General features: G+C 41.0%; 1 protein-coding gene and 1 non-coding gene across 10 annotated transcripts in view; one reads left to right on the top strand and one right to left on the bottom strand.

Annotated features, from left to right (window-relative positions):
• The window catches only part of NFIA (nuclear factor I A), a 386,029-nt gene that overhangs the window by 89,106 nt on the left and 274,847 nt on the right, over positions 1 to 22,076 (top strand). The gene's annotated exons all lie outside the window — the stretch shown is intronic.
• TRNAP-AGG (transfer RNA proline (anticodon AGG)) lies at positions 19,088 to 19,163 on the bottom strand. Its single transcript has one exon. It is a non-coding gene; the product is annotated as a tRNA-Pro (tRNA).

Here is a 22,076-nt window from a genome sequence, read left to right as displayed (position 1 = left end):
GAGCAAAATTTAGTGTCCCTGCCTTTTTAACGGCTGGACACTTATCATCAAGCTGTGCCAACATCAGTGATGGTGTACTCGCAAAGGTGTTTGGTTTTGATAAGCTTCTAAGGAAGTAGACCCTGTGTGTGTGTGTGTGTGTGTGTGTGTGTGTGTGTGTATGTGTATTTAAATAGCTACTGGACTCTGTTTCAGTGAGAGGAGAGAGAGAGAGAGATTCTTTCCTAAATAGAAATGGACAGAAAGTTTATAGAAAATAATACCTAGGTTGCTAACACAGTGTTCGTCTTTGCTCTGTGATGTGTGTGTGTGCACGTGCATGCACACATGGGTGCTTGTGTTCCTACTTAGTGAAAGGCCTTTGCATGCATACCAGATTGACTGTGTAATCTTAGACAATTTATTTACTCTCACAATTTATTTTACTCCCAATCTTTTACCAAATACTGTTTACCATGTTCTCTGAAACTATTAAATAAAAGGGACGGTTGGAACAATGTCTAAAATGCTAACTTTATTCCAGGCTAAAAGTATGACAATAGGATGATACTGTTTAACCCATCTACTTGAAATAAGAAGCCAAGCGAATGGGAATGTGATATATTTAAGAAGGGCAGTGCTTAGAGGGAGAAAAAAAAGGTTTTATGTTCCTTCTAGACTGAAATTATTCATTGTATTTTTATTTTAAGAATAATTTGAAAATATTTATAAGTGACTGTAGTGACATTTCTTCTCTGGTTGAGCTAAAGGATAATAAGAGAAATGCTTTCTGTAATGCAGGCTACATTGAGTCATTAAAGCTCCCATCTTTGTTAAAACATTAAATATAGGATTTGGGAGGAGGAAAATTTCTTATTTGGGAAAACTTTTTGGTAGGTCTTCCTGAAAGAAATGAAGGCGATGCCCCGATGATCTAATTTAAAAAGGAATGAGAGAGTGCATGTTGCTGCGGCCACTGTGCCCAAAGCCCCCGTGCTGTGCAGCTGTGACGTTGTGCCTTTGCTGGGGGGAGAGAAGCCTGCAGTGGGATCGTACCCTTAACTCTAAGATGATAGAGATTTAGGAATTGTGTGCTGTAATGGAGATAGCCACATCTGATGCAAAGGGGGGATTTCCTATTCACCCCTTATGAGTTCTCAGGGGTTAATGCGAAGGGCAGTTTCAAAGGATTTACCTTAGGAGTTGATTTGTCACTTGAGCACAGAGAAAGGAATTTCTGTGATGATTCCAAACTTAGAATAAATGCTATGGAAGAATCCAAGGACTTAACCTCCAGGGGAGAAAAGCAGTAATTTATGGATCTCTCTAGAAATTATGGTTAGGTTCTTTTCCCTCTGAACCCAGTCTTCCTTAGTGATGTGACTGGAATTCAATTATCAGTGCCATAAATAATCTTCTGAATGGAAGCTGTGTGTTTGGCAGTGAATTTCTGGTTCCTACAGAGAAAGGAACCTTTAGGAGTTATTAGAAATAATGCTGTACTAGCCATGATTCACAAGGCAAATGGTCACAGAGGTGCAGGGTCCTGGTAGACGGTAGGTTTTAGATGAGTCAGATATGTGCTGGTGATGGATGGCATGAAGGTTGGATATGTTTTTTTAAATGCATATTTAAAGCAGGCTGTATTTAGATGTTTATTTATAATTGGTTTAAGATAAAGCCAGCCTGTTGATGCATAACAGAGTTGACTGGTTCCATTAGCATCCTTGAAATATTTAACAAGAAGCTGAGTTTAGCATATAAGCTCTTTCAACCATTGTTGGAGACAAGGCAGTCCAGGTTGGATACTTCTTGTTGTAAAACCAGAAGGCAAGCCTTTTGTTTTTCCACCTTGCCCCATGTCCTATGTTCTAGTCTAGACTAGGGAAGGTCAGCTTTTTATAGTCAGAGGTCTGGATGCCTTTGAAAATCGCCATTCTCCTACCAATCCTCGACTAGTAATAATTTACGTCCTGAAGATAGCAAAGAGTGCTGATTTAATTAATTTTATTACCAGTGTCCTTTCATGGGAGCAAGCAAGCTGGTAAAATTGTTTCAGGAACCAGAACATTTGTCTTGGTTATTTATAACATAACTTGATCATCCAGCAACACAGGGCTTCATTCAATTGAGAAAGTCTATTGAATCCAAAAATAATAATCCTTTATATTTGTACAGTATTTGCAGTTTTATAAGGAACCCTTCACATCCATTCTCTCATTTGATTTTTCTGACAACTCCATGAGGTAGAGAGGGCAAGTATTGTTACTTTCAAATTACAGATGAGGAATCTGAAACCTAAGTAATTGCGAGTCTTGTGCCCAGGGTTTCACAACCAATAAATGACTGGGACTTGGGTCCCCTAGATTTTATTCTGGCTGAAAGGCCAGTCCTCTTTCCACTGTTTGTTTTGATACCCTTGAAAGGTTCATTGCTCATCTAGGAAAGAAAAATTGGCAACTCTTGCTGAGGAGCATGGAAGTCGGTGGGGAGAGACAGATCCATGAGTTGCACTGTCTGAAAAGTAAAATGAGAAAAGACCAAGGAGGTCAGGGGACTTGGCCTCCCACCTGGGTCACTTACTGTGTGATTGTGGGCAAGTCGCTTACATCTCCATGCCTGAGGTTTCTCCCAATTTCTCCAAAGATGAGAATCTCTAATCTGCCTTAGCCATCCTGAAGATCTATGGTGAAGACGATAAGAGACATAATTTCTATGAAGTTTTTTGAAAGATACACATTATACATGTGAAAGGTAGTATCACTATGCATGTTTTTAGTATTTGAGTTTCAGGTGTAAAGTGGAATAGCTATCGTTTTCCATTTGTAGGGGCCTCCAATCTACCCTCAAGGGAAGAGTAAGGGATTGCTGTGTGCCCTCAATCAATCCTGTCCTCTTCCTAGGTCCCTGTATTTCTTTCTCTCACCTCTGGGCAGGTAAGGTATTACCAAGCATCTCCTGGGAGAGGTGTGAGGGTGTGCCGTGGAAGGGACATCTGACTTAGAGTCTCTTGCCCAGCCCTGCCACTTTTCAGCTGTGTAACCTTGGATAGGTGACTTCACTGCTCTCAGCCCTAGTTTCTGTTCTGTCAGGCAGGGATAAGGGTGATACCTCAGGGCCGTAAGTGAGATAGTGGACATATCACAGTGGCCGGCACTCAGTACATTCTCAACACATTTCTGTGTTAGGGGAAAGTGAATAGAGATTGATGATCAGGGCAGAGCTGATGAGAAGCACGGATGGAGAGAGGAGAAAGCTTTTGGATTTGGCTGTTTTCTCCACGTTTAACACTGTTTGCTAGATTTTAGCATTCATTTTGTCTCTCGTTTTTTTTCCTTTCAGATATGGGGTGTCCTAAAGGAAAAGACAACCTAGGAGGTGAGGGCATTATACAGACGGAGAGGTTCATGGCTGAATGTTCTCAACAGAAGCCCTGCTCTGGGTCTGCTCCTGGCTTCAGGGATTTGGAAAAACATTGTTCTCAATAGGCCAGGATAGTTTTAAAGCTGCCGGGAGGCTTTATCCAGGCACTGTTACCTTCTCTGAAAGCAGCATGCATGACTATACATACGTCATGAAGCTGATGAATTTCTTTTTTAATTGCTCTATTGATTTGAGAGGGAGGGGGCAAGAGGGAGAGAGAGAGAGAAAGAGAGAAAGGCATCGACTCTCCGTTCTACTTAGTTCCATTTTTATTTTTTTAAATTTAGTTGTGTACCCATTGGTTGTTTCTTGTATGTGCCCTCACTGGGGATTAAACCCACGACCTTGGCACACTGAGACAAATACTTTATCCACTGAGCACCTGGCCAGGGCCAAAGCAGATGAATTCTTTTTTCCATTTGGTCTAAAAATGAAATGGACTTTTAATGGAATGAGTTGGGGAATTCCTCACTCCATTATGACCCTGGTGCAAGGTCAGAGATATATATGTACACTATAGCTCCTAGAAGAATTTGTTATCCCTAGTTTCACCTGGTAGTGGTGTGGGGGAGATGAGGCAGTGGAAGTGAGTAAATGAAATTGCTTTCATGTGGGCCCAAACCAGTGAATTCCCAGGTATCTGCCATTTGCATTGAACACTAAGAAGCAGGAAAGGAGCATATTTCTGCCTTTGATCCCACATGATAAAGAGGAAAGGCACATTGGTTTGGTTCCAGTTGATAACCTTTGAGTGCTGCTGATATGCCAGGCACGTGTGTGAGAGGTGCCAGGGCATAAGGAAGGAGGACACAGATCTTGTCTTTGAGAAGGTTCATCAGAGCCACCTCTGATAGGCTGAACTTATGTTTTGAATTGTAAAAGTGAAGATTAGGGGATGAACTTTTGATAGGCACTGTCAAGAGATGATTTGGTCTTTTGAGGGACACCCTGGCATGCAGTGAGGAGCATTTTCTGTAACCAGCACATGCTTAACTATTGGTATTCTTGAAAGTGTGGCCTCCTTCCCAATGCCAGTGTAAAGGGTTTCAAAAAATACAAATATCTCAAGAGTTTGCATGTATTGGGTATTAGCATATCAGTCACAACAAACAAACAAAATATTTTTTATGATAAGTCTTTCTGTGTTGACATGTTTTATTACTTCAGGATTGTGAGAAGTGCCGTATAACTACAGATGAGGGGAAAATAAATGAACCTCTTACTGAATTTCCTACCACCATGTAACTGTCAGGGGAGAGTACCAGGTATCATTTAGTCATGGTTCTTCTAATCCATGTGATACTTTATCACCCCCAGCCCCTTATCCCCAGATATCAGTATTAAAAAGCCTTATTCTTAGTAGGCAGGTGATTGATGCAGAGGATTCTTACATTTATTTATTGTTACATGTCATATTCTACTTAAGTCAGTTATTTCACAGGTAATTACATCTTTCTTTGGTTACATTCTGTTAGACTGTTTCCTCCATGGGCTATCGTTGTATATTCAGTCATTGCCTTACTCATTCAACAATTTCTCAACACCTACCGTGTGCCGTGTGGTAGGCGTGTGTCCAGCGAAGAGATAGAAATGTGAACGTGATAAAGTTTGATTTGAGAAAGAAGTGCGGAATATTGAGGCCTATCTTTCTGAAAGTGATTTCATCTAAGCTGAGTTTTAGGGGACTGAGAGGTAACAGGTTGTTGCATGATGAGATAGCTTGAGTAGCACACAGAAAGAAAAGCAGAGAGGTTGGGAAGAACGGGCCAAGTTCCAGCGACTGTGCCTGGTTTAGCACGGCGCTGAGGAGGAAGGTGAGGATCTGCTGTGAGGGCATTCAATTCCCTTCTAAGGCCTTTGGCTAACTGCTGGGCCACCAAGGGCGGACAGCTACCTGGAGGCTGGGAGCAGGCTAGCTGAGGGACCGTTTCCCAGGTTTTCATTTTTTTTTTCTTTTAAATTGTTGCCATTGTTTTTATTGTAAATGTTATTGCTTTACGTTGTCATATTCTTTGAAGGATAAGGGGGGCAGGCATGGATTAGTGAGTGGTAAAGGCCTTTAACTCTCATAAAAGCAGTTCTACTAAGTTCCACCTTTTTTATCTCAGTAGATATTTTATAGGATGGAAAAATTTTTTGGATTATTTTTCCTTTTACTTGCTTCCATTTAAAGTTTTTTTTAATAAAGAATGTGTCAATATTAAAAATGTATTTCTTATTGAAAATAGGTAGTATTACCTCCTATATAAAAAAAATCTAGAAAAAAATGCATAGGTGAATATTCAAATTAACTTTTTTTATTCTATGCATTTTTAAAATGAACGTGGGAACATACTGCAGTAAACTTATTTTTGAAGCAATCCATTTATTCAAGAGCTATTTATGTTATATTTCTGTAGCACATTAAACCTTTTAAATCCTGTATAGGGAACTCTTGACAATTATTGGGAATACCAAAACCAGAAAAGTAGAAGTACCTGTATTCCTCCCCTTTCTATGTTTAGTTCTCTGTATGGAAATATTTTTTTAGATTTTAAAAAAAGAAGCTTAATCAGCAGTGAGTTCAAGAATAACTTTAAATGTATAAGGTCAAGTTATTCCAATCTCCTATACCTCCTCTCTCTCTCTCTCTCTCTCTCTCTCTCTATATATATATATATATATATATGAAAATCATAACCCTGATTTAAAAAAAATAATATCTGTATTACAGCATTACCTAGTGATATTGTGTGCATTAGCTCAATTTGTACAAGTCTTTATAGTTATCACTATTTTAAAGACAAGAAAATTGAAGCATGGAGAAATTAACCTGATGGTATGAGCCTCAGGTATGTTCTGAATCATTAAAGGTTATATTATATTTAGTATAGTGTTTCTAAAAAGAATGTTTTCTATCCTCTATGTGTGTGTTTTGGAAAACCATGTATTACATACAAGTCTCTCTTAATTTTAAGCTAGTCAGACTCCCCTTTCTAATCCCCTTCCTCTAATTTAAGCCATCTTTAATAAAGAGGCGCTTCAATAAACCATCTCTATTATGGGTTCCGTAAGACCTTGACATTTGCAAACTTTATTTTTTGTCTTTTGTCTCACACAGTAGCCATTCTTGCAAATCAACCTTGAGAAGTTAGCATCCTTAATGAAGATCTATAGGAGACTTTCTCCTTAGACAATAAATCAGCTCTTTCAAGGCACCATTCATCTCTTCCTTTGAGCACATGAATTGGGATACGGCACCTTACAACAGCTCATTTATCTTATGTGGGTCCCTAGTTATTCCCTTTGCCCACTTCCCCAGATCGCCAGAGATCAAGGCAGAAGTGCAGTGGAGTATGACTTTGTGGTTTGAAAGTTGCCAAGGTCAGCCAAGGTGCCTGTGGCATTGGCTTACAGAGAGCTGGTACAGAGTATCACCAGTGACTTTCAGGGTGACATCACCCGCACCAGCAAAGGAGTTAGTTTGCTAAAGCATTCAGATTACACTTGGTTAATTAAAGGTAGCTGAAAGACAGAACAGTAGTAGAAAAAGTTAGTTACCTTATATCCTACCATTAGAGAAGGTTTTTTTCCTCATTAACATGCATCCAAATCATATTGGCATCCTTTTGTCCTCATAGTTAATTCTATGTTAATGATAATAATGAACTTCAGTGTACCTAGACTATCTGCTAGATGGTTTTACAAATGCCCTATTTTACTCTCACAATCCTACCGTGATGTAGGACCAGTCATCTTTATTTCACTATGAGGAGAATAACCTCCTGAAGAATAAGTGGCTAGAATCAGGGTTCAAAACCAAGTATGTCCAACATTTGTCTCCGTGACCATCTTCTGGCCAGGCAGTAGCTTGACTGGAGTCACCCACTGTTTGAAGGATGCTGCAGACTGTATGTAACATTCTGGTAACAAATTAATTGTGGCAGAATAGTGGTGTGAGGTTATGGTTAGCAGTGGATCCCAAGGCCATCCTTACATTGTAAATAGCACTAATTTTAACTTGTTTTTATAGTTGGGGTTTCCTCACAAGCAGACACTGAGACAAAGGTTTGGGTGAAAATAATTCATTTGGGTGGTGATCTCAGGGAGTATGAGGAAAGAAAATGGTCCAGTAAAGGGTACCGTAATGAACACGTAATCACTGTGACCAATTGGGACTCATTTTCTGTGGGTATTCCCCTCTCTGATAGACTGTAGAACAGTGGTCCCCAACCTTTTTTGGGCCACAGACCGGTTTAATGTCAGAAAATATTTTCACAGAACGGCCTTAAGGGTGGGATGGATAAATGTATCACGTGACCGAGACAAGCGTCAAGAGTGAGTCTTAGACGGATGTAACAGAGGGAATCTGGTCATTTTTTAAAAATAAAACATCGTTCAGACTTAAATATAAATAAAACGGAAATAATATAAGTTATTTATTCTTTCTCTGTGGACCGATACCAAATGGCCCACGGACCAGTACCGGTCCGCGGCCCAGGGGTTGGGACCACTGCTGTAGAACATACGTCATAATTAATTCACCAAGAGCCAACTGTTGCCCTTCATTGGTTGAGGGTTGCTCCGGGGTACATGAGGTCTCCTGTACTTCCAGCCTGCCCCTCTGCCCTGTGGACAGAGCAAGCCCCAAGGCAGACTCATCTGTTTGAGTTGGAGACTGGAAAGCAGGTCTGCCCAGCTGCGGACGACCTCCAAGGCAAGTAAACAGCATATGGGAAGGGCCACAATAGTTTCCACTATACTTGCTTTTGAAACCAACGCTACTAGTGCTGACAAAGATGCATCCTGACTGGTGACTCTCATTGGGGAAATGCAAAGCCAGGCTGCAGGGGAGGCAGTGAAGCTGGGATTAGTGTTAGGGGAGGAACACAGGAATTGGACTCAGGAAGTCTCAGACTTTGGTCTCAGTATTACCGTTTATTAGTTGTGTGTTGGGTGAGTCACTTAACTTTTCTGAGCCTCCATTTTCTCATCTACAAAGTGGACATAGCTGACTTTCAGGGTTCATAAAAGTCTTTGTAAATTATAAAGCGATATGCAACTTCTGCATGGTTCACATTGCAGCTGCTACGGAGTATCAGGTGTGAGTGGAACTTTGAAGGCAGCTGTTGGGTTCACGTGAAGCCCCTGAGGAGTACCATGTTAACATCTCCGGAAGCCTGCCCTCCAGTATCCTAACACTGGAAGTCAAGGGGCAGTGACTTCAAACCCTGATGAGGCCTCTCCTTTTCAGGGTGGTTTCTGGCTAAGTGAATTGGTAACCCCAATTCTGTACCAAAGTGAGGTTGTATTTTTAATAACTCTCTCTGGAATGCAGCTTTGTGTTTTTTTTTCCCTATCAAAAGTTAATTTGGATATGCAACCCCATAGATCAAGCATTGGTTCTTCTAAGAGTCCATCGGCCCCTAGAAGATGTCAGAGAAGCTTCTGTCTCTCCCATTTGCAGTTTGGTTTCTTGCCAAAGGCTGGTTTCCACAGGTGGCTGATGTTGAGTGAATCAGGACTCTCCACGTGTGAATTTGGCTCTCACGTAGCCAAGAACTGCATGGGTAGCTGGGAGTGCATTTTGGTACCCACGCTTCTATATGCCCTGGCTCCTCAGGAGTCACACCCCAAAGGAGGTGGGCATATGTTCCTGACTTCGTGCCCTCACATTCAGCACGGTGTCCAGGACTGCTGTTTCTTTACCCTCCTCTCCCAGTTAGCCCCTGGCTTGAACTCCATCACTCAAGAGGGAACATTAAAAAACCCACACCTCTGACTCATGCTTTGATTTTGTGGCCTAAAGAGGCAAAGACGCCGTAAGGAGCTTTTAGGGGCCATCACTATGGAGCCTCTTTATTGCCTAGCAAGAGCCTTAAATGATAATGGGAAACCTCACTATTGATTGGCTGCCTCTTAATTCTTCCTCTTTGGGTTTTGAAGTAGAAGTGATGGTCCAGAATATTTATATTACTCATTGGATATATTAAATTAAACATACAAAAGTCCTGAAGCCACTTAAGATGAGGTTGCAGCACTGGTGAGCAGGACTTTATTACCAAAAGAGGGAACAGTAGCTTTTAGTTGTGGCTTAGCTGGAAAATATATTGATGATAAGAATGGCTCAGCAGAGGTCTTGGGACTCTCAAAAGGGGCTTAGAGTGTGCTTTCTTTTAAGGTTCCTCGGGCCCATGTTCTGTAAGCACCCAGGTCCATGGTGGAATGGAGGGGGTAACAAAGGCTTAACTTCTGTCCTGGTTGAAGATGAGCCCCGTAGTCATCTTGGCAAAGGCTGTTAAGGACCAGTGTTTGAGTTCTGGGGCTGTAAGTCTCATAAGAAAATGCTCACTTTCAGAAGCCCCATTAAGTACATACAACCTCAATGTAGTGTAGAATTTTAAATGCACTGGAAATTAGCATGGACGAGAGGTTTGATCCATTCTGTTAAAATGACCGAGTGGGCATATAAGGGCTACAATTTTTGTTTTTAAAGATTTTGATCTCTGGAAAAAAGTACATGGCTGGAGGCACTGAAATGGTTAATATGACAGCCTCCCTTACAGGTTTCCCCAGATATGCTTACTAGCTGTACAATGGATAATTGTTAGCTCTTGTTGTGCAGATGCTGTTGCAGATGGAGTCCTGTACCTGCATGCATAGCAAATGAATTAGACTGGCAATCCCCTTTATAAAGCATAAATATGTAATTTGTTCAGCTGTTGTAATTAAATATGTATGTGTGAAACAGCCACCATTCAGGTCATTAATGATGCGCCATGCCAAATTAGAGCTTACAGACAGTAATGTACATTGTTGTGCAATGAGGGAATTGCAAATAACATAGCTAAGCCTTTCCTAAAGTGATGCATTCAGCAGCTTGAAAAGGAATATTTACACTTGTAACATTATTTTTATTTAGAAGGTACATTTTTGTTCAGTGCGACAGTCTGTAAGATGGAATTACTTTTATTACCAGTTTAATTTCTTAATGTTTTAGCATTTTATCGTATAAATGCCACAGACTTTATTAAATATGCTGCTTGGTAATGTCTTAAGTAACTACTTACATCTAAAACAACAGTTGCCCCTGGTTTTCTACATGGTTATGATAGAATTGATGTATCATACCTCCATGGAATATCTTGATTATTTCATTGCATTAAAAAAAAACCCTCATATTTCAACTCTATTCCCTACTGATAAATTCTTATGAAAGTAAACAATATTTTTATTTCCATAGAAATTGAGAGGAGAAAAATGCAGTTATCAAAATATAAACAAATAAAAGGGGTAAATTTGCCTCTTGTGCTTTAATTTTCAATTAAATTACTTGTGAACTCAAGGAATTTCCTAAGAAAAGCGTTATCCTTGGATCAGAATGGTTGTTTTTTAAATTTTTAGACGTAAAGTTTGTAAAGTTAATTCACTTGGGAACATTTTTGTTCTGTCCTTTTTCTCCTTGGTTTCATGTTACAGTCTTTCAAAGACTTGAAGCTGCAACTTAAATGTATTAAAACTATTTTTACTTTAAATTGTTTCTGCATTTATATTTTAGTGGCCTACAGACAATCTATTTTTAACATGCATGTTGTTTTGACGGTTGGTACCGAGACTACAAGAGCTAACCATCTTGACCTTTTTGTCCACCAGGGCAGCAGGAGGAAGCGTCTCAGAGTTAATTCTGTCTTGTTCACAGCTGGGAACAGAACAACATTCCTCTGTGATCTGCTTGCCCATGATTCCCTGGGATCTCTTGGAAGCCAAACTTGATACTTTAAGTCCTGGGCTTCTAAGGCCAAACACAGATCAACCTTAGTGACACATTTGGTTAAGAAATAGTCATTAAAGTTTCACAGACAGTCGAAAATGAAATTAGTTAGTACATTATTTTAGTTTTGCACCAAATTCAAATTTAGAAATTTTGTTAAGCTTAAGAGCAATCAAGACTCAGGACCTTGAAGAATTTTCAAAGTTAGAATTCTAAATTGTGTACAGCTATAAAATCTTTATTTTTAACAAACAGCAAATGTTTTAAATGAGCAAGAGCATATTTTATTTTAAACAGATGAGATTTCAACTTGGCTTGCTTTACCTAAATTGTTGAAAGAAGTTCTTATCTTTGTATTTCTTGATTTTTCTCTTCCATTTTTCTGTATAACTTATCAGTTTAACTGAAAAGGAACATTTCATTTTGCTACATTAAGGAAACTTTTGATTCATGTGTTAAAGTGTATGAATGTTATATGGGTGACAATGACTTTAAAATGTTATCACTTATCTTGATTGTATTCAAACTGCCTTGAATACTTAAAACCATGAAAAGACTTTGCCTTGCTAGCTAGGAGCATAGCAGAGACTATGAATTCATAACTTTTCTGAAAAGAGTTTAAGATCATTTCTCATTCGGTTCCTATACACTCAATTAGAAATCTCAATCTTTGGATGGGCAGCTTCTCTCATTTCTGCCTGTCCTGGAACTGTAGCACCTCGGTAATAGCACAACGTACGTTTTGGTTTTTGGAGAGAATTTGAAGGATGTGTTGCTTTATTTAAAATAATTCTAGCAAGAGGTCTTTCCTAATTTATTTTCTTGCAGGAAGTTCAAGATGCTTACCTTCACCCAGTGATGATGATTGAGGAATTTAATTCTAGAATATACAGAGATGAGAGCTGGCGATGTGCCGGGGGCACAGGACCCGAGAAAGGCGAGGGGTGTTGCGAGGCGGTGTGTGGGGCAAGGTCCCAGGCTCTCTACTGCTGCCGTTTCAAGGAGCAGACACATGTTTTGCAGTAGTGGTAGCGGACAGACAGGGTGGTTTGGCTCATGCAGGCATCTTGCGAGGAAGGAACCAGCATGTAAAACCATCGCCATGTCTATTGATCTTGTGTTAACTGTGGCAAGGCTGTGCATTCAAGAACTGTAACTATTACCGAAAGGGCGGGAACAGCGCAGTGGCCAGTGGCCAGTGGCCAGGTGCTTTATGATAACTCCACAGGCTGGGCGGGCCAATCAGATGTGATCTCTTGCTGGCAGTCGCTCCTTTGGCCACCACTGCAGTAAACACTTTCCCTTGGATGATGGTTTTCTGTTGTGTCTGGCAGCCACACAGGGCTGCTTGAACTTTAGCCAGAGGCAAATATTTATATATCAGTGTGTGCAGTGTACAACTGGTCAGGCCTGCGAGGGAGAGAGACCTCCGTGCCTTTTAGCCAAAGAGGATGTGTCTCTCTCTTTTTTTTTTTCTTCTCTCCCCCTTTCTACTGTGCGACTTGGTGAAGTGGGACCCTTCTGGAGGTCATGTGAGCTCGGGCTGCCTGTGCTGGTTTCCAAAACATCGACAGGCACACACTCGGGATGGGCTTTCCAAAAGGGGAAGGCGTCCTGACATTGCTGCCTGGCTCCTTGAATTCCTCTTGGAAAGTTTACAGTTAATATTTTCCCTGGAACATTGTCAAGCTTCTGACAGAGCCTGAGTGTATGCCGAACTGTGAAATTGAGCCGGAGAAGCAAGTGGGGAGAAATCTGTTTCTACTCAAATCCGTAAGGTTTCTTGAGGAGGGGGGAAAAAACAACAAAAACAACAAAACAAAACAAAACAAAAAAACTTCAAGGGGGAACTTGAGAGTAGGTCCCGTCTGGCTTCTCCTGGTGCGGGGACTCAAGCCGCCATTTTAAGAAGCCAGCGAAGGGCGACGTTCCGCTCCTTACATGGCGGCTGTATTTACCCGGCCGCAGCCAATCACGCCAGCCGTGCCAAGCCACGTGACGTGCCACGAGGGCACGCACAGCCATTTCCTGGTTTCTAAAAAAATTTGCTACCTTCCGTAGAGCTCTTTACCTTGTTTTGCATGCCAAGTGTGCCTGCAGCATGTGTCGAGGAGACTGGCGTTTGTCCATGAAGTTATTTTAGTAGGTAAAAAGTCTCCGAGCACTTGAGCTTTGTGCATTCTTTATGTAAAATGGATTTCCCTTCCTGGCCAGAGGCCAAGGGTACAGCACACTCGCTGGGTGAGAAGAGAGCTTCTCTGCGGAGAAGCTGGTGGACCGACACAAACTAATTTTTTGGCTTCTGACCAAACAAGCTAGATGGATGCCAAAATCTAACAAAATAACACATTATTGTGGGATAGGAGCCGTGCTCGAAGGGAGCAGGAACTCAGAGGAACTTCACACTGCCCCTCCCCCCTTAAAAAAAAAAACCCAGCATTGTCTCTTCGGGGAGATTTCTTTGGGAAAAGAGAGGAAAATGACAAAATGCAACCTGGGGAGGAAGGTATGTATGATTTGTACATAAACACGAAGGAAGGACCTGAAAGAAAGCAGAGGAGTTTAAAATTGCTTTCATGAGCTATCTCCGGGCAGAAGCCACTGTTCTCTGACTCGACTTGATGTCCATTCTTTTAACCCTGTAAGCTCATCTGTGTCTCTTGAGCTAGATGCTGGACTAATTAATACTGATATGAGAATTAATGTGAGATATAAATACCTTAAAAAGTCTCCTGTTTCAAATATGGAATTTTGGCAGGCTTTCCTGATAGGAACAGCAGAAAAGTTTGCACATTTTATTATGCCTTTGCCCCCTGACCTTTGACTTTGAGTGAAGTCTCCTGCAAATTACTTGTGTGATATTAGCAAGTCAGGTAAGCTCTCTGTGCCTCAGTCTCCACTGTATGTATGATGAAGAATGTTAAAGAAGGTAAGTTTCTTCTGCTCTCTAAAGACACTAAAAGTTGAATTTGAATGAACTAGAATAAGCATAGAACACATTTTGGTTTTGTATGGAAATTAGTCAATCAAAAAGGAAAAGTAATAACTACTCTAATTCAAGCCACCATCATCCTTATTCCGCCTCTTTAGTAAATCTGAGTGTTTCCCTTCTATTCCTGTGCCTTCACGCAGCAGCCAGACTGCTCTTTGAAGAATTAAAATACTTTTTATCACTCAGCTTAAAAACCTTTTGTTGTGGTTTCCCTTGAGTTCAGAATACAACCCAAACTCTGCCATGCCTACAGGGACAGCACAGTCTACCTCTCCAAGCTCACTTTCTTACCACTGCCTCCTTGGATGCCTCCTGGTCTCCTTTTGATTTTTGGAATCTGCCAGTTCCTTTGCTACCCGTTGACTGCTCCGAATGCATTTTGCCTAGCCCTTCCTGTGGCTGGCTTATTCTCACCCTTCAACTTCCAGTTCAGATGCTCTCCCTGCAGAGGAGCACCCCATCTAAAATTGGCCTTCATAGTTACATTTTCATGGTACTTGTACCACTCTGAAATGGTCTTTGTTTATTTGATTACTCATTTTATACCTGTTTTCAGTCCCACAATGGCAGGAATCGAATTGACCACTCTGTTTTGTACTTTCTGTACTCTACACACATTGGGAATGAAATCTTGGGCAAGTTTTATTTACCTTAAATTTTACTGAAGAATCTTCTGTTTTACTATGTACACTCAGAAAACTTTTATTACAAAATGCCTTGTTAGACAAATGCTTTTGGTTCTCTGTTGACAGTCAGTGGAGCACTTAAGTTCAGGGAGGACAAAGGTATGGCCCTTGAGTCATCCTGTATTTGAATCTTGGCATACCACCATTGACTAGCAGTGTGAACTGAAGCAGGTGACTCAGCCTCTCTACACCTCAGTTCTCTCATCTATAAAGTAGGATTCCAAATAGTTCCTACATTATAGGATTATTGCCAACATCAAATGTGATAGCATATGTAAAACTGTTATCACAAAAATGTTAACTGTATTATTGTTACTGCTGCTTCTGTTAATTAGTAATAGTCTGTAAGGCTCAGTGATGGCAGTGGGATTAGAGCTGTGGTAAGAAACAGTGTCTCCGTTAAATAGTTCAGTCAGTAGAAGAGACACATATGTAAATGACCTATTGTAAGTGAATTACCTACAATACATTCTGCCCAGAGCTCTAACAATGTGTAGGCAGAGCAATGAAGAACAGGGAAGGGGAGCAACTACCTCTCCGCAGACAGCAGAGGTGCCTTGGGGAAAGGAGCATTGGGGCCAGCATAAGTTGCCTTTTAGGTAAAATCTGTTTCATAGAGATGCTGATAACAGCAGCTAATAATACTGATGTAATTCTTTTATGAATCCACAAGACTGTGAGTTTTTTAAATATATTATCTCACTTAGTCCTCTTAGCAACCCTGTGAGGCAGAACTAGTATTGTCACCCTCACCCTCATTTTACAGAGAAGGAAACTGAGCCAAAGAGAGGTTAAGTGGCATGCTGAGGTCACAAGGTCACACAGCTAATGTCAGTCATACAGCTTTGCTATCCCTCCCTTGTCACTGACATGCCATTAATGCTTCACTTTAGCTTTCACAGTGGGTGGAAGCCCTGAACGGGTTCTATACAGAGCCAGTTTCACCTGTGAGCCTTGTTGTCTTATTGATAAAACGTCAACTATAATAGTATCCGCCTTCCTTATAGGGTGATTATGAGAATTAAATGAGATAATTCAGGTAAAGTGCTTAGCATATGTTTGGCATATGGTAAGCATTTAACAAATGTTCACCATATCTAGTATTATTATTTAGCCACATTGAAATGAAATCTATGATCCCTTGTGGCCCAACTGAGCCCTTCTCATGGTGGCCTCCATCCTGGGGTATCTACCTCCAAAGAGAGCAAGTTTCCATCAGTTGAAATGACGTGCTACTCAGGTTGCTAGCATCGCCCCTCAGCTGCTGCTCCAACTGCCATAACTGCCTTCATAATTTAAAAATTACTCTTCCTGTTTTATATTTCAGCTCTGAAATCGATGCATCTGTGAGGCAGTTTGTTTTCCTGGGGAAGTGTAGGGAGCTGTGTGGCAGTATGGAGACGCACTCCGTTTAGACTCAATATTGCCACCCACTCCCTCAGCAGATTCAGAGAACAGCCCCGGAAGGATCTGTTCCTTCCCCTCACAGATTTGGTGCCTCAGCCTGGCCTGCCCTCTGTGACTGCTTATCTCTAGGAATAAGGGGGTTTTGATTACCCTCAACTTGCCTCTGTATCTTGATCATCTGGTGGACATTTTTTTCCTATTGAATTTTATTCAGGAGATACTAGCTAACGTAATTATACAGGTTTTAGGTCCCCAGTTCTACAACACATCTCTATACACTGTATTGTATGTGTGCCCACCCAGGTCAAGTAAGTCTTTGTCCATCACCATTTAACCCACCTATACCCTCTTCCACCTTACCCCCCACCCCAGCCGTCACCACACTGTTGTTCATGCCCATGAGTTTTTTTCTTTTCTTTTTCTTTTGTTGTCCTTTCTTGCTCTATCTACTTCCCTCACCCAACATTCCTCACCCCCCGACAGCTGTCAGCCTGCTCTCTGTGTATGAGTCTGTTTCTATTTTGCTTGTTAGTTCATTTTGTTCATTAGACTCCACATGTGACTGAAATCATATGGTACTTGTCTTTCTTGAACTGGTTTATTTCACTTAGCATAATGCTCTCCAGGTCCCTCTATGCTGTTGCAAAAGATAAGATTTCCTCGTGTTTTATGGCCATGTAGTATTCCTTGTGTAAATGTACCACAGGTATTTTATTCACTCATTTACTGATGGGCACTTGGGCTGTTTGCAGATCTTAGCTATTGTAAATAATGCTGCAGTGAGCATAGTGGTGCATATATTCTTTCAAATTCATGTTTCGGGATTCTTAGGATAAATTACCAGAAGAGATTGTTGGGTCAAAAGGCAGTTTCATTTTTAATTTTTTGAGATAACTCCATACTGCTCTTCACAGTGACTGCACCAGTCTGCATTCCCACTGACAGTGAATGCGTGAGGGTTCCTTTTTCTTCACATCTTCACTTTACTTGTTGTTTGTTGATTTGTTGATGAAAACTATTTTGACAGGTGTGAGGTGATATCTTATTGTGGATTTAATTTGCATTTTTCTAATGGTTAGTGACATTGAGCATCTTTTCATATGCCTGTTAGCCATCTGTGTGTCCTCTTTATTTTTTATTTTTTTCTGACAAGAGTCAGAGAGAGAGAGACAGAGAGAGGGACAGATAGGGACAGACAGACAGGAAGGGAAAGAGATGAGAAACATCAATTCTTCATCATGGCACCTTAGTTCATTGATTGCTTTCTCTCATATGTGCCTTGACTGTGGGTGGGGAGAGGGGCTACAGAGAGAGTGATCCCTTGTTCAAGCCAGAGACCTTGGGCTCAAGCCAGTGACCTTTGGGCTCAAGCTAGTGAGCATGGGGTCATGTCTATGATCCCACGCTCAAGCCAGTGACCCTGTGCTCAAGCTGATGAGCCTGTGCTCAAGTGGGTGACCTCGGGGTTTCAAATCTGGGTCCTCTGCATCCCAGTTTGATGCTGTATCCACTGTGCCACCACTGGGTCAGGCTGTGTGTCCTCTTTAGAAAAGTGTCTATTCAGGTCCTTTGCCCATTTTTTTTTCTTTTTCTGAAGTGAGAAGCAGGAAGGCAGAGAAACAGACTCCTGCATGTGCCCGACCAGGATCCTCCTGGCATGCCCACTAGGGGGCAATGCTCTGCCCATCTGGGACGTTGCTCTGTTGCAACAGGAGCCATTCTAGCGCCTGAGACAGAGGCCACGGAGCCTTGGCTGTGGGAGGGGAAGAAAGAGACAGAGAGAAAGGAGAGGGGGAAGGGTAGAGAAGCAGATGGATGCTTCTCCTGTGTGCCCTGGCCAGGATTGAACCTAGGACTTCCACACACCGGGCTGATGCTCTACCACTGAGCCAACTGGCCAGGTCCATTAGCTCATTTTTAAATTGTTTATTTTTGAGGGGTTGAGTCTTGTTATTGTTTTTTAAAATTAATTTTGGATATTAATCCCTTATCAGATGTATCAACTGTATATTCTCCCATTCAGTAAGTTGTCTTTTTATTTTGTTGATGGTTAATTTTGCTGTGCAAAAACTTTTTAGTTTGATGTAGTCTTATTTGTTTATCTTTTCTCTTGTTTCTCTTGCCTGAGGAGATATATCTGAAAAAAATATTACTATGAGAAGTGTCTGAGATTTTGCTGTTTTCCTCTATGATTTTTATAGTTTCATGTCTAATATTTAAGTCTTTAATTCATTTTGAGTTTATTTTTTTGTATTGTATAAGAAGGTGGTCTAGTTTAATTTTTTTTTGCTTGTATCTGTCCAATTTTTCCAACACCATTTATTGAATAGACTGTCTTTACCCCATAATATGTTCTTGCCTCCTTTGTCAAATATTAATTGACCATATACGTGTAGGTTGATTTCTGGTCTCTACTCTGTTCCATTGTGCCTGTTTTTGTGCCAGTACCTTGCTGTTTTTGTTACTATGGCCTTATAGTGTGTGTGTGTGTGTGTATATATATATATATATATATATTTTTTTTTTTTTTTTTTTTTTTTTTTTTTTCCATTTTTCTGAAGCTGGAAACAGGGAGAGACAGTCAGACTCCCGCATGCGCCCGACCGGGATCCACCTGGCACGCCCACCAGGGGCGACACTCTGCCCACCAGGGGGTGATGCTCTGCCCATCCTGGGCGTCGCCATGTTGTGACCAGAGACACTCTAGTGCCTGAGGCAGAGGCCATAGAGCCATGCCCAGCGCCCGGGCCATCTTTGCTCCAATGGAGCCTTGGCTGCGGGAGGGGAAGAGAGAGACATAGAGGAAAGCGCGGCGGAGGGGTGGAGAAGCAAATGGGCGCTTCTCCTGTGTGCCCTGGCCGGGAATCGAACCCGGGTCCTCCGCACCCTAGGCTGACGCTCTACCGCTGAGCCAACCGGCCAGGGCCCCTTGTAGTATATTTTGATTTCAGGTAGTGTGATTCCTCCACCTTTGTTCTTTCTCAAGATTGCTGTGGCTATTCAGTGTCTTTTGTGGTTCCATATAAAATTTTGGAATATTTGTTCTAGTTCTGTGAAATACACCATTGGGATATTGATAGGAATTGTATTAAATCTGTAGATTTCTTTGGGTAATGAGGACATTTTAATGATGTTAATTCTTCCTTTTCATGAACATGGTATATGCTTCCACTTGTTTGTATATTCTTTAGTGCCTTGTAATTTTTCTGAGTATAGGTCTTTCACATTGTTGGTTAAATTTATTCCTAAGTATTTTATTCTTTTTGAAGTAATTGTGAATGGTATTGTTTACTTGGTTTCCCTTTCTGATACATCATTATTGGTGTATAAAAATTGGTGCACATTTTTAAAATGGCATCTAATATTTTCCTTCCTTCAAGACTTCAGGATGGTATAGATGCCCTTGTTTCAGAGAGTTAGGTTCTGTGCATGCTAGAAACTAGATCCAGCTTCATTATAGCCCAATTTTCATTTTTGTTGTTGTTGAAGTAGGTCCTCTCTCTTTGTAATTGTGACAAAGCAGTCTGGCAAGGAGGCTAAGCAGCCTTTACTTTGTTTTCCTAAGGGAGTTAGGCTCTGCATTTCCACAGGTGGTGGCCCTGGTGTGGCTAGTTGTTTAAGTGAAACAGATTAGTTTATCCTTGAAGTTTCCTTACATGACCATCTTCAGATATCAGAGAAGGAAGAACACAGTCCCCCAAAGCACCAAGAGTTACGACATAGAATCAGCCCTGCTGAACTGAACAAAGGTGTCTATTGTGTGGAGTACTGCAAAGCTAGATATATACTGGGAGCTACGAACAAGAAACTAGAGATTTCTTTTTTAAAATTTTAGCTTGAAATATTTGTTTTCCCTGTATGAATTGTTCATTGACTCTTGCATCTTACAACAGGATAATTTAATAATATGGGTTCAAATCCTGGGCCTACCACTTGGTAACTGTTTGATTGTAAGCAAATTATTTAATTTTGTGCTCCTGTTGTTATGTAGGTGAATTTTCTAATTAATCTCCTGGGGCATTTATGATGAGTAAAAATCTGTTCTAAGTTAGTAATCAATCATTCAGGGTTCCTGAGCATTTCCTTCTTTCATAGTTAGGGCTAGTTTTAGTCATTATTTTACTATTAATTGTTGATACCAGGCCATACCTACTTTATATTGTTTTCCAAATTAAACAAATTATTTGAGGTCATAGTAATGGGTGCCTGAGCTGCTATTCAAAGTTTTGGGTGTCTAATTCCATCCAGAGACAAATTATTTAACTTAAGTACAGTAAATATTTTCTAGTCTATAAAATAAGGATAGTAATATCTCTATGATAGGCTTATAACAGGCTCATTATGAAGATGACATGATATATGTAAAAATGGCCAGTTTGGTGCCATTCAAAAATTTGAGGGCATCATGATTGGTAAGGGGCCAAACAGATTATCTGTGATCAAATCAAAGCCCTAGAGTCAGAGGTGTATACAGGGTGAGGGATTCAAGGAGGTAGGTGGCCTTCTGGGGTCAGGAGAAGACAGGTCAGTAGTGGGCAAGATGACGAATAGACAGGTTTGGAAGCCAAGGCAGACAAGGCCAAGAGCACTGTGAATTAGTGGTGGGGTTTGGGCTTGATCTGTGGGCAAAGGCTCCTGTGTGTCTATTTTTGTTTGTTTCCCCTGTTCTCTGCCTGGGAAGCACATGGCTTCAGAACCAGGAGCAAAGGCATAGAGAGATTAGACTAAAAATGTGGTTCAAGGTCTGACCTGTGGTGGCGCAGTGGGATAAAGCGTCGACCTGGAACACTGAGGTCGCCGGTTTGAAACCTTGGGCTTGCCTGGTCAAGGCACATATGGGAGTTGATGCTTCCTGCTCCTCCCCCTTCTCTCTCTCTCTGTTTCTCTCTCACACTCCTCTCTCTCTAAAAAAATCAATAAATAAAATATTTTTAAAAAAATGTGGTTCTAAGTTGGACCATAGGTTGCTTCCCCGGTGTTCAAATAGATATATCTAAATTAGTAAGTTCACTACGAATGTTTTGTTATACAGAATCAACTTGCCTATATCAAAAAAAGACTTCTTGACTTCTTACACATGAGGAGAGTTGGCCATCAGGAGTCTAAGAGTGTTGAGCAGGGGTCCCCAAACCACATGTGGCCCCCTGAGGCCATTTATCCGGCCCCCACCGCACTTCCGGAAGGGGCACATCTTTCATTGGTGGTCAGTGAGAGGAGCACATTGACCATCTCATTAGCCAAAAGCAGGCCCGTAGTTCCCATTGAAATACTGGTCAGTTTGTTGATTTAAATTTACTTGTTCTTTATTTTAAATATTGTATTTGTTCCCGTTTTTTTTTTTTTTTTTTACTTTAAAATAAGATATGTGCAGTGTGCATAGGGATTTGTTCATAGTTTTTTTTATAGTCCGGCCCTCCAATGGTCTGAGGGACAGTGAACTGGCCCCCTGTGTAAAAAGTTTGGGGACCCCTGGTGTTGAATGTTGAATCATAGGCACTCATTAAATACTTGCTAATGGATCGATTGGGTTTGGATCGTATCTGAGATTGGGGAAACTCTCATTCACATTTACAGTTTTAGGATAAGGAATTATGTTATATATTTCTATTTCTGAGGCTAATGTGATTGAATTTTAATAATCTTGATAGCATTTATTGAATATTGCTGCATGGTAGGCAGGCAGTGTTCTAAGCTTCTGTGTCAGTTACCTTATTTAATCTTCAGAGTATCCTCCCATTTTACTGACCTGGAAACTGGAGTCAGGTGACTCCAGTGGCCACTGTCTTAATCATCCCACGACACTATTCCCACTCAGTCCCATCCTCATGGCACTTTGAAC

Source organism: Saccopteryx bilineata, chromosome 3 (assembly GCF_036850765.1).
Source record: "Saccopteryx bilineata isolate mSacBil1 chromosome 3, mSacBil1_pri_phased_curated, whole genome shotgun sequence".
NCBI lineage: Eukaryota > Metazoa > Chordata > Mammalia > Chiroptera > Emballonuridae > Saccopteryx > Saccopteryx bilineata.
Note: the sequence above shows the minus strand (reverse complement) of the source record. Positions and strands in the feature narration are given on the sequence as shown.